This window comes from Malaya genurostris, chromosome 2 (assembly GCF_030247185.1).
Source record: "Malaya genurostris strain Urasoe2022 chromosome 2, Malgen_1.1, whole genome shotgun sequence".
Taxonomy (NCBI): Eukaryota; Metazoa; Arthropoda; class Insecta; order Diptera; family Culicidae; genus Malaya; species Malaya genurostris.
Genome location: NC_080571.1, coordinates 159,984,112 through 159,993,199, shown reverse-complemented (window position 1 = coordinate 159,993,199; position 9,088 = coordinate 159,984,112). Strand labels below are relative to the sequence as shown.

At 37.4% G+C, this 9,088-nt stretch overlaps 1 pseudogene; it reads left to right on the top strand.

Annotated features, from left to right (window-relative positions):
* The first annotated feature begins 226 nt into the window (after positions 1-226).
* LOC131430588 (uncharacterized) lies at positions 227-2,750 on the top strand (annotated as a pseudogene).
* The last annotated feature ends 6,338 nt before the right edge of the window (positions 2,751-9,088 follow it).

Genomic DNA, 9,088 nt, shown 5'->3' with positions numbered 1-9,088 from the left:
ATATCAGAGTCTCTCGAGAAAAATAAGGAAAAAACCATGGTAATTGCAACTCAGCTACAGGCGAAGCTATCGAATCTGAATTTCACTGTTTCAGAGATGGAAGCTCGAGGAGACACCATGGATAGATTTCAATTTCAACTAGAGTTAGTAGAATTAATCCTATTAGCAAGAGAAATGATCGACGATATTGTTTTGAAATATGGAAAATTAAAAGTAAATCCATTTACAAAGAATGAAACTAGAGACATACAGTCAAATATTAGCCACTCATTACAAAATGATTTAATTGTTTTGGATCACAAGAATACAATAACATTTCAGCGTCAGGAAAACAGTAAAGCTCAGATAGGCCAATCAAGGAAAATAGTCAGGTTAGCGCGAAAACACGGCGCATCACGCCTAAGCGTGGCAATAGCAGCCAGGTTATATCTTTTTGTAATATCAGCAGAAATGATGCATAAAAACGGTAGAGCACACGAGGCTCTACCTCTTTCTTAATATAGCTGTTGCTGCGGCAGCATAGTTATTGTATAAATAAAAGTGTTTTTAAAAAGTGAACGCTAAAAATAAATCCCTTTCTGATGTCAGAAGTGGGATCCGTGAGTGTAAAATAAAGTGGTGATAGAACAATCTGGTGGTGATAGAACGAGGAAACTCTGGACACAGCGAACGACATCCCTACTAGAAATCCTAGACACCCGCTCACTAGGAACCGGATGATATTTATGTAAGTACTCATCTATAAATAGACAAATCTGCCCTACACTATGCCAGAAACCAGAAACAGTGAGATTGAGCAGCTCAGGCAGCGAATTGCCGAGCTACAGAATTTAATACAAGGGACTGGGAATACTTATCATATTCGTGACCCAATCAAACAACTACCGGAATACTCCGGTAGCAGAAAAGAATTAAATGCGCGGTTACACGAAGTAAATGAACTGTACGAAGAATTTAAAGTAAAAGGTGAACGGGGTGCTCCCGACACCTTCAATGCTCATTATTTAAGAGCGATGAAGAACAAATTGAAGGGCGAAGCACGTGCAATTATCTGCGCGATTGGTAACCCGGATAGTATCCAGCAGTTAATAAACATATTAAAAGAAAATTTAGGGGATCAGTGAGATTTCGTTACCAACTTACACACTTTGTTTCACCTCCGAAGAGGCGACCGAAACAACCAGAGATTTTATAATGATATAAAGGAGATGAACACGAGACTTAACGCAAACCTTCATCTGCACCACTATACTTCATCTCAAATTTTGGATATGATAACTATCACCAAACTCCTAGACGGTATAAACGAACCACTGCATAAATTATAAGGAATTTTAAACCTAAAACCTTAGAAGACGCGTATCAAGCTGTCGTTATAAACCAGAACGCAGGGATACGAACACCAATGTACAAACCTAAACATGCAGCACAGCAAAATAGTGCAAGTGGCGTGAATAAGCCGCCAAAGAAACCCGACGCCCCAGCATATGCATACCGGCGACCATTCCACTCGAAACCTCGTGCCGAAGCCAATAATACCGAAGATTCAGTCCCGACAGAGGAGGAGGAGAATGAGGCCTCCGTAGAAGAAGAGGACAAAACTGAATGTGATGAATTAAATTTTCACCTGGTTCGGGTGAAAAACACAAAAACCTAAACTTTATTCCGTATTACCGTGTTCCAACCAGTAAAGGCTACCTGAATATTCTCATAGTTACAGGAGCCAATAAATCTTACATTAACCCAGAACATGTGAAACAAGCTATCAAAATGAAATGCCTCTCGGTAGTGTCCAACAAGAACGGCAGGACCACTATCGACAAACTAATTAATACAAATTTCTTCTCAGAAGCCTTCAATAAGAAACTACCGTATCATTTGTTCAAATTCCATGCATTTTTTGATGGCTTAATCGGCTACGAAAACCTAGCTATGATGAAAGCCAAAGTTGATTCTAGTCGTCATCAACTTGTAATAGGAGATAAAAAATATCACCTTTCGAGATACTATCCGTGCTCGGTAAACTTCCACGAGCCAACAAATGATATGTTCGAAATATGCACCACCGCGAATGGTACCTTTCTTATTGAAGATGAATTAAATCTAACCAAAAATATTACCCTTCAACCAGGCCTATATGCAGCCAAAGATAACCGCGCAACTGTGCACCTATCCAGTAGTAAGCAAGTTAAAGTTAATGACATGCAACCATTCGAGAACGAACGTTTCTTCCTTAATCAGAATGAAACGCGAGTTAAATTAAACTTTCCATCTGACCATTTGAATAAAGAAGAGAACATGAACTGGTGAAGGCACTTAAACCTTTCAGGGACGTATTCTTCGATGATAAACAGAAGTTAACTTTTACTCATGAAATTAAACATCGGATTGACACGAATGATGAAAGGCCAATTCATCAAAGAACGTATAAATACCCTTACCATTTGAGAAAGGAAGTTTCCGAACAGATGCATAAACTACTAGATTCAGGTATAATCTCCCTGGACTTCACCTATATGGGTTGTCCCAAAGAAGATGGACAACTCCGGAAAGAAAAAATACCGAATAGTAGTGAACTACAGGAAGTTGAATGAAAAAACCCCTGCAGACCGATACCCTATACCAGAAATAAGCGAAATACTCGATCGCCTTGGAAAGGCGCTATACTTTTCTGTTTGAGATTTAGCCAGCGGATTCCAGCAGATAGAGGTAAATCCAAATGATGTGCCGAAAACAGCATTCAACATAGATCATGGTAAATTCGAATTTGTAAGAATGCCATTTGGTCTGAAAAATGCTCCGGCCACTTTTCAAAGACTGATGGATTCAGTCCTTAGAAAACACTTGGGAATTAGATGCTTTGTCTACATGGACGACATTATTATATTCTCTACATCATTGAAGGAGCACTTGAAAGATATCACGATGGTACTACAGACCCTGCGTGATGCCAACCTGAAAGCGCAGTGTGACAAATCGGAATTCCTCCGCAAGGAAGTTGAATTCCTAGGTCACACCGTCACGACGGAGGTAGTGAAACCCAACCCCCAGAAGGTCGAGGCAGTATTGTATATTCGCCCAAATTGAGATAATCAGAATATGTGACGAAATTCTTAAAACAGACTTCAAGAAAAACATAAAATTCCAATTTTCTAATATTCTTTTGCCAGTTATAATTTTAGGATCGGATCAGAAAGAATGCATACGAAGAGTTCACAGCTTCAACCATCGAAATTATAAATTAACGTATGAAGAAGCCCGAAAATTTGCCTTCTTCCCCGGGATGTTGAGTAAAATTAAAACATTTATTAGGAACTGCGAAGAATGCAGATACGGCAAGTACGAACGTAAACCCTTCAAAATTCCGATTTCAAGAAGGAGCTACGTAAAACCGTTTGAAAATATTTATATAGATGTCTACGTGAAAGACCGACATAAATTCCTGACCATTGTAGACTCCTTCTCGAAATTCGCACAAATATTTCAAATTTCAAATGAAACGACAGAAGAATTGGCAAGTACCTTGATCGAATATTTCAAGACCTTTGGTATGCCAAAATAATCACATCACAGGCATCAGGGTTTAGAAATCCTCGATTTAGAGAATTTCTAAGCAAACAGGGCGTTTCGCAGCACTTTGCTAGTACGATTAATAGTAACGGTATAGTGGAGAGATTGCACAGTACCCTGTTGGAAATGTACCTCGCAAATAAACGTAAGGCTGAAGACCTCACTTTATACGAGGGATTAGCACTGGTCACTTCCTTGTATAATGACTCAACCCATAGCACGACAAACTTAAAGCCGCGAGAAATTATATTCGGCACATGCGCTTCACAGAAAAACATTCAAACGGCCAAAGACAACATTCAATATATAGCAGACAAACACAATAACAGACTACCACTAATCGACCAGAATGACTATAAAATATTAACAAACCCAGTTGTGGTGAAAGGAAAAGCCAAACCAAGCCCCTATGGCCAACGATATAGACAGGTAGAATTCGTAAATCAGACCGACAAAACCATAACTGACTCACGTGATATTAAAATACACAATAAAGACGTAAAAAGGATATAAAACATTACTTCATTTCAGATTATGTCTACTGATAACGACAGCAAACGCAGACGTACGAATACACGATGTAGGTCAAAACCCACTAGTAATAATTCCGATAGGTATAGCTCGGATTAGCAATAGCTACCTTAGAATTGGCCATCATGTAAACCTTAGCTTACTCGCAGATACCATCCAGAACCTAAATAGCCTAACCCAGAGTAAAATTTCGAATAACCACATCCTGAGTCCAATAATGAAAATAAAATCAAGAAAACTTCACTCCATGTTTGAAAGATTGAGACCATCTAGGGAAAAACGGTGGGAAAGCTTAGGACGCGCCTGGAAATACGTATCGGGTAGTCCAGATGCAGAGGATTTGAAGATAATAAATAGTACAATGAACTCAATTATCGATCAGAACAATGATCAAGTCAAAATTAACAGTGCACTAGATGTTAGACTAAGGAATATCACTGCAACAATTAATTCTATAATTAGCATTCAAGATGATATTCAGAATAGAACACTGGAACACCCCATGCACAAAATACAGGAACGAATATATTTGCAATAATCCACAGCTAGAACCGTTGGGAAAATTCATTCAACAGATAGTCAACGGAGAACCTGCTCAATGCGTCATGGAAAAAGTATATGGAGAAAACATCGTAAAGAAAATAGACAACGCAAACATCATAGTCAGCGCCAAAAACGTCACCCTAACATCAAACTGTACAGGCCACGGGAGAAAACTTCAGGGTCGTACCTGATTCAATTCTCCGGTTGTAACATCAAGTTGAACGAAGAAGAATACGCTAACAGCAACGTGGACTTGTCTCCGAAACTATATGACAACGACAGGACTTACGGTAACTGCCTCAAAAATCATAAATGAAATGCCATTACATTATTTACAGGCAATGAATCTAGAACACCGAAGCCACTTAGAGCACCTGAATTTAACTACAGACAACATACATTGGAAATTACATCTCTTTAGTTGGCTCTCATTTGGAACATTATCAACGATGATACTAGTTCTCTTGACAGTGTTAATCGCACGAATAGTTATGTCATCCTTAACAAGGCAAAGTAGCATGGAAACTACAACTACAAAGAAACCTTCAGACTCCACAATTCTACAGTTAACGCAAGATAGCAACAAGGAAATTAAACAACCAAAATTCATCCCGCAGCAGTTCAGGATAAAGGAAGTCGGGGACGACTTCCCAGCAGAGGGGGAATCGTCAGGAAAACAGTAAAGCTCAGATCAGTAATCAGGGAAAATAGTCAAGTTAGCGCGAAAACACGGCGCATCACGCCACGCTTAGCACCAACAGCAGCCAGGTTATATCTTTTTGTAATATCAGCAGAAATGATGCGTAAAATGGTAGAGCACACGAGGCTCTACCTCTTTCTCAATATAGCTGTTGCTGCGCAACATAGTTAGTATATAAACAAAATTGTTTTAAAAAAGTGAACGCTAAAGAAAAAATCCCTTTCTCAGATAAAAGTAGTTACAGAAAATATTCTCGTAATAATGCTAAGTATAATTGTTGGTCGAGAAGAGTTTGAATCATTTAAGATAATTGCAGTTCCTCATTCACGGAATCATAGTATTATTACTGTAGAATAACCAGTTATTTCCATAAATTTCCATAATAAGAATACTTTTATAAGTTTACAACGGCATCAAAATTAAATGGGAGTTACTTTTTATCATCTCAAGAAGAAATAAAGAGCACTCCAGATTGTATATCGGCTATGCTTACGCATACACAATCAGAAAAAAAATGTAAACAAACTTACTTGAAAACGCCGTATTCTAAATTAATACGATTATCAGAGCCAAACTCGATTTTATATTACACTGACGATTTGAAGCAAATTATAATGCACTGTAAAAATTCAGTATTTTCCCCGCCGTTTGAAGCAGCAATAATTACGATGGACTCTGACTGTAGAATTCAAGGCAGAGAATCATTAATGTATGCTAGCATAACAGGAATCAGTAAAAAATTGGTTACGTTTTTTAAACCGAAAGCAAATTTTGAGCATTTATTTGAAGTTATAAATCAGACAAATTCGGAAGAAACTTAATAATGTATCTTGGTTACCAAAACTAGATCCCTCTAAAGATTATGATGATCTTGAAACTGAAGAGGATTATACTACTTCTAAGCATAGTCAGATACTTTTAATAATGTGTCTATTAAGCGCATGTATAATTATTGGAATAATCACTCGACAACTCGGATTTAGAAAAATTTTGTTCAGAAACAGAGATCGCACTATTAGAAACCCTGAAATAGAGATGTCGAACCTTCAACCAACTTTAGTACGGCCCTTAGGTCCAGCAAGACGTGATTAGAAGAGTTGTATATAAATTAGGTAAATCTTATAGATTTACGATGGGTCACAATGTAACGACCGTGATCGTTACAGTTAAATCACGCAATTTCAATTCATTCGTTACGCGCCCATTTCTTCAATTTTGTCTACAAAGACGCGCATGAGCATTTTTAGTTGAATATTCAGAACTGTACAACAGATAAAATTATACAGCATAGACGAAGAGTAAACATACTCCAAGCGAAAATAAAAAGACCTTTGACTCATAAATACAGGTCAAATATAGCATTGCAATGAGATAATATTTGAATAGGTTGGCTAGTCCCGAATAAACATCGTTTGTATATAACGTATTTTGTTTCTCTCAAGAGGATTAGATTGTATGAACGGCACGCTGTTAGGACTCAGTGCCTGATATTTTTATTGCTCTACTCAGACCCTAAACAAAGAAGGCGAGCGAAATAGCTCGGCAGGTTCCATAGGCAGGTCAATGATTAGAAAAGGGACGCAATATCGTATTTGGTCACGATGTTCGGTAGAGCCAAAATATGAATGTAGATGTATGATCGTCTACAGATTTAGTTTTTCTATCTCACTTTAGATAGGAAAACTAGGAGTACTAGATAAAGTGAAACTTTTATATAAACCCTTAATTTTAACATAATAAAGGCAGTATCAGTCTAAGTCTATGACGGTCAGTGTTATTTATCCGAAACCAACCTTTGCACTATCCGAAAGCGCATTTAGAAGTGCAACTTGGCAATTGTGACTAGTGTACTGAATGTAGTACTCCTTGATCAAACTACAAGTCCACAAAATATAAAAAGGCGCAATTCTAACAGTTAGCGTGGTGTTTCTTCTTTCCTTCGCGGAAGAACCCACAAGTACGGCTAACAACTATCGTCCAACCAAATAAATTCAAAAAAATTTGTGTAATAAAAAGCAACATTCGGAGAACATTTTGTAATTTTTCAGTGGAAAATTTTTCAGAAATAAGTTGGTGAAGAGGCATTTTTGAGGACGCTTCATAAAAATCATGATTTGCGGTGTCCACTGTATCTCAGTGCAGACTAATCAGAAGTGAGCAAATCAAAGCATCATAGTTAAAGCAGGAATTTTGATGTAGAACACATCTTTATTAGAGGGTGCAAATCAGAAACTCAAGAAAAACTACACGTAGAAATGTGGTCAGGTTTTAAACACTTACAGCTCAGTCTGTTTTGTATTAATTATTAATATTATTTCATCATTTGGTAGGAAATATTTCTACGTATTGATTTGAATGTTCATAGCCATGTATTTTGAATTGTATATCATTGAAATGTTGATTAATAGCTAGCAGTGTCCTATTTTGTCTGCAAAAAATCTCCAGCATACCGGATTTCCCTGTCATAGTCGACGGTTTTGAAGGAGTAAGCGATGTATCAAAGAGAGAGCATCGCTCTGAGTGGTCAATCGATGCAAAAGCGAAGCTGTTGGAAGCGCGCGAATATATAAATAGAAGCGAAATTAAAGCTAACGTTTCAGTCCTAATCCTAGCATACTGAAGGTAGGTTGTTACTAGACAGCAAGACAAAAACGTGCCATAAAACGATTTGAAGCTTTAAGGGCTGATGCCAGTTGTTAGCGTAAAACCGTGTCGCTCGCTGTGCGTATTACATTTCTCTTCATGCTCTCTCGTAAATGTGTAAAATGACTCTCGATGTGGCCGGGTGGCCAAGAAAGTTTTGATATTTTCGGTTACAAGTTTGACTACATCACATAAAATCCAATAAAGCTACCGCTTGTTTGGCAACCTTGATGAGCCGATTTTATTTCTCTCTCATGTTTCGTTACGTTACCAGGCAGAAATGGTGCCGCCATAGAAACGTACTTACCATTACAAAAATAACATTCACTTAATTTTTATCGCGACAAAATATATGTTTTTATGCACTAATCGCATCTAAACTAAATTATCTAGACATTGTCAGGATAGATTTTTGATCCATGCTTTTGAAGGCGAGATATTCAATGAACAAGTTGAAATTTGCCGTTTTCAGCTATGCAATTCTTTCTTCAGAAAAAAGACTTTCCCGACCGCTAAAGTCAACCAATCATTCTGAAATTTTCACAGAATAATTTAAACTGAATTTCTAAGAGATTGTCTGTTGGTTTTTTTTATATTATTCACCGTTTCTGCAAAAATCAGATTTGAAGCGTGAAAATAGCCCTTTAAAACGCCCTAAAACACACTGGCCTTAGCCCTTAATTGGTATGCTTTGATCTTGTGTCATGCAAGCTCGGATGAAATTCCATGTTATGTCGTTTCCCCATGAGAAATTGACAACTACCTGTGGATAAATTTTGAGTGCTTAAGATTAATTTCTAATTTATATTAGATGAACTCGATTGATAATGAGAAATAGTTTATCGCTTCAACCGAAATCGCAGAATGGTAGAGAAACTTTACGCTAAAAACTGCTTGGATGAAAAACTAGAACACAAGCTTGGCGAAGAGAAGTTTAATTATCGAAATCGCAAGTATGTATAAAGATAATATTACATATATTTGGGATAATGGTGTAATTTCGTCGGTCATAAAACAAATGCAAATCAAGACAAATGATGTTCGGTGTTGGTTCGGATTGATTGAACTTTTAGATTGTAGATCATTAGAAATTTTGGTTGC